Below are 4,352 nucleotides of genomic sequence, written 5' to 3'. Positions count from 1 at the left end.
CAGAAGTTGGCCTATGGCAAGGTTTTCAGGGACACAACCCAGCTACTCAACTCTGCTGCTCAACCCACAAATGCAGTGGAAATAAACAGGCTTTCCAACTGTATTTGATTATTTAATGCCAAGGAGCATTGAAATAATAATAATAATAATACCAATAATAATAATAATAATAATGATAATAATAATAATAATAATAGTAATAATAATAATAATAGTAATAATAATAATAATAATAATAATAATAATAATAATAATAATGATAAAAAAAATCCGCTCAACATAAAGTTTTTGTTGTATTATAATTGTATTTTATAATTAAATTTGGACAAGCTGGAGTCAGATGAAGTCAGAAATTAAATAAACATTCAAAAACTGGAACATTTTTTTTCTATTCATCAATGAAAGTAAATACCTGTATTTTGCGATCTTAACAATAAATAAAAACCCCAAAGTGTTTTGCTATTTTTCTGCTTTTTGAAATTTCAAACTTTGAAATTTCATGGACTACAACAGCAATAGTTATTTTAACATTAAACATATCGTTTTGATTAAAGGGCATACTATTGGATTAACTATCCACTAACATAAAAAAAACAAACTATTATGGTAATTACCAATGCTGTTAATTTTAGGCCAGATATAAAATAAAGCTCACACTGAGTGGTTTCTAACATATTTATGTTTTTTATCTGATTAGTCATTTCCCTTGGAATCTCTTTAAACTAAAGCTTGAAAGATATTTTTCTACCGTCACATATTTATATGTAGCTGTTTTCAAAGCCGCCTTTGTGGGGGCACGTTTGGTTTAAAATTACGTTTAGGATGATCGACCTTCACTAAACCCGCCAAAAGGTGGCGCGAGAGTAAATATTATGAAGACCCAGCCCAGAGGCGCTCACACCTCTGACAGGACCTCACACTTCATTTTTGCGAAGGACAATCAACGAAGTATTAAACGGGAAACTCGTTCATGTAAATGGGCTTAAAACGCTGCATCCACCAATCTCATCCCCCTCATGTATTAATTTACATCAAATATTTTTTTTCTTTAGGAAAATGAAGAATAGGCCGGATCCTGATTTACAGATCTCTTTTATTATTTAAAAACAAACAAACAAAACAACTAAACAAAAAACAAACACACAAGAGAGAAATATTAATATGCACAATTTGATGTTCAAATTGATTTTATATATAGTATATAAAATAATGTATACATTGATTTAAAAAAAAAATTATATATACATATATATGTTCGTGTTATTGCAAAACAGAGTAAAAAACTTTCATTGGTATTTATTTACTAAAATGTCCCCCATCCCATTTTTGGATCAATATATATTTTTTAATCCATATAAAACAAGCAGCTTAGCCTAATCACTGCGTGAGTTTTAGTTCTGGGTGATTTCTGATACAAAAAAAGAAAAAAAGTTTGCAAGGGGAATAAAATCACGGAGGAATCAAAGAAATCAAATCGCAATTTTATTCCTTTTTTAATCGCGCGGGTGATCGTGAGTTGTTGACCGGCAGCCTGGTGCGAGCATGCACGCACGTGCGCTCAAAGGCTGCACACACACACTGAGAGGAAAGGCTGGGACACGGGTGACAAGAAAAGTCAGGGGGGAAAAGTACCTGTACAGGAGTGAACAAGAAAAATATAGAATGGTTTACGTTTCATCAAACATAAACAAAGAAAGTGACACAGGCGGACAGAGACGGATAAATAGCCGAGGGAGAGAGAGGAAAGGAGAGAGAGAGACAGAGGGAGAGAGAGGAGGGGTTATCCAGCCTCTGCCTCTTCACCCGACAGTGCCCCGCACTCTCACTTAAGCCGCCACACAGCGCCGGCCGGGAAATAACCTGAAATACTTTTGATTAAAAAGAATCCTCCGGGTGACCTCCGGTGTGACTCAGCGCAACTTCTGACGACGACGCCGAAGTGTCCCGGTGTACTTTCTGATCCTCGGCGGAGCGCAAACACGGAGTTACCAAAGTCCGCGACAGGCTCCAGCGATGGTGACTTTACGCACGGGATTTGGAAGCTGTTTGCACTGACTCCTGTTCTCGCCGCCGAAAACTCTGTCAGCGTCGCTCCCCCCAAAGAGTCGTCAAGTTTGCAAGAAGCACACAGCGCATGACGAACGACTGAATCCAGGTAAGACCCGTCCTGCTGCATCTGCGTGGAGGCGCCGGGACGGTCAGCCCGCGCCACCACCGGGGCTGCTCGTTTTGAAAAGTCCGTGCGCACTCCGCTTATCTCTTCTCCACAACAAACCGCGATGACAGCCGCAGACTCGGGCTGCAGGACTGTGCTTAAACCCCACAGCAGGGCTGTGATTGGACCGCATCACCTGAAAAAGTAACTCCGGGCTTTTAGAAAAGTTTGGTGCTGTAGAGCTTATAGGGAAAAAGTTCCGTAGTCATTTTTATTTGTCATAAATGACTCAGATTTAGATCCAGTCACAGAATTAGATTGCAATAGGTTTGTAATTAAGTGATAGTAAGCTTTGTCAGGAGCTCGCCGTCTATTACAGTTGTTTTCACACTGTTTGTATTATGATAATACTGCAAATCGTTTTCACCTGTAATTATATTTATAACAGCCACTGTAAAACCGCGTGCTTGTGAGGAGAGCCTAAACGGAACATACATATTTAGATATTATATAAAATTAACAATAAAGAAAAAAATTATTTAGAAAATGCCAAAACACACATTTTCCAATATTTTTCAGCGCATTTCCACCTTCTTCCTTTAGTTTGTGTAATCCAGATTCAAGGTTATTTCCAGACATAAAGGATGAAATCGTGCAAGAAAAGCAGGCTAAACTTCACCCACCACTACATCCCTGTCACGCACCATTAACAGAAATGGATTAGCGGTTCTGTAGCACCAGAAAATTGTTCTATAGGCTTAGAGCTCATTAAAAGACATTTAGAAAGAGGTCGAGAGTTCAAAAACTTTGCATAAGAAGTTTTTGAGCTCATTATCTTGAGTGATAATTCTCAAGAGCCCCAAACGTGAACTTGAAAGCAGCATTTCCAGAACACTTCACAGAAATAAAGCCGCTCTTAAAGTCAGCCCATCGCTCAGGTCGGCTGGAGGATGCGGGCTGCTGCAGTTTCAGCATTTTCCTCTCCGGCCACAGCGGTGGCCCTCTCGTCTGTCAACGCGAACGCGTCGGGTACTACTGCCGGACCTCTGTGGTCCTCGTGCGCGTTCACGGGCTCGCCGCACATCCACAGTGTACTGTTCCGTCCGTGGCCAAGACTGTGATGGTGCCCCTGCGTTTCCCCACTCGCTCTGGAATACAACCGATAGAAAAACAGACCACCGAGGCGAGAAACCCCGTCCTCAGGGCCTGAGCTGTTCCGGGGTCACGCAGACTGCTCCTAGAAACACCCGTGAGCCATAAATGAAAATAGACCCGCAGCACCAACACACAGATCCACCGAGACAATACAACCGGACAGGACAGCGTCCCGGGACGGCCCACGAGATAAGAAGTTAGTCCGTAAGTCTCCTTCCACCCCCTTCATCTTTTTCTTTACGTGGCTTTTTGCGTTTTTTCTTTTTGTACAGTGCATCTGAACTTTCTGGGAAAACACGAGTTTCAGTTTCACCTGACACTCGGACAGAGTGACGGCGCCGGTTATGTGTGAAGTTAATTGCGTGGGTGCATGAACTTGAGCCACGCGGAGAGGGGGCAAGTTTCTTATTCAGAGCGGGGAGAGAGACCCGTTTCTCGGGCAGATCAGCGTGGGACCTTGTGTACCGTGTGAAAGCTTTTGGCCCCGAGTTCACGGTGGGGATGTGACAGAGGGTACAGGAGGACAAGGCACACGACAACGGCGGGCACCGACTGATAAAGTCACTTCAGGGTGTTCCCCGTATTTAGAGACACGCTACACCTCCGAGATAAGCCTCTGCTGGCCGGCAGATAAGGAGCTTTCAGAGAGGGAGAGAGAGAGAGAGAGAGAGAGAGAGAGAGAGAGAGAGAGAGAGAGATCACACGCGTGACAGAACGAGTTTAAAAACCACTGGAGAAGGAAGCCGAGTGTCCTGCTAACGGTTTTACTCATTCCTAAATAGCTGAAACCACATTTTCATCGCTTGTTGTTACGGGAGTTGTAGTAATAACGCGGAATTTCCCACTGTCTGCTGTAATTGTTAATTGTTTCACTCCTTCTTCCTTCCTTCTTTTTGTTTTTGTTTGCTCATCAAATCACTCTATTCACGCTTAGAATCGCCCCAGCTTGACAGATCCTCAGGTTGCCAGTTTGGACCTGGCCACGCGCAATAATGACAATTTCCAACAGGTTGTTTAATTGTTTGGACTCTGGCAGAACTAT

The 4,352-nt window shown here is 42.2% G+C and overlaps 1 protein-coding gene across 7 annotated transcripts in view; it reads left to right on the top strand.

Annotated features, from left to right (window-relative positions):
• Positions 1–1,752: 1,752 nt before the first annotated feature.
• Positions 1,753–4,352, top strand: part of LOC102294786 (SRY-box transcription factor 6) — a 105,655-nt gene continuing 103,055 nt past the window's right edge. For 2 of the 7 annotated variants that reach the window (XM_042226110.1, XM_042226108.1), the window contains exon 1: positions 1,753–2,155. The gene's annotated coding sequence lies outside the window, so the exon portion shown is untranslated. The other 5 variants (XM_042226114.1, XM_042226112.1, XM_042226113.1 and 2 more) reach the window with 4 other exon arrangements.

Source organism: Haplochromis burtoni, unplaced genomic scaffold (genome assembly GCF_018398535.1).
Source record: "Haplochromis burtoni strain Fernald_Lab_line unplaced genomic scaffold, NCSU_Asbu1 Contig_197, whole genome shotgun sequence".
Classification (NCBI taxonomy): domain Eukaryota; kingdom Metazoa; phylum Chordata; class Actinopteri; order Cichliformes; family Cichlidae; genus Haplochromis; species Haplochromis burtoni.
The sequence above is the reverse complement of the archived record's forward strand: the minus strand, read 5'-3'. Positions and strand labels throughout refer to the sequence as shown.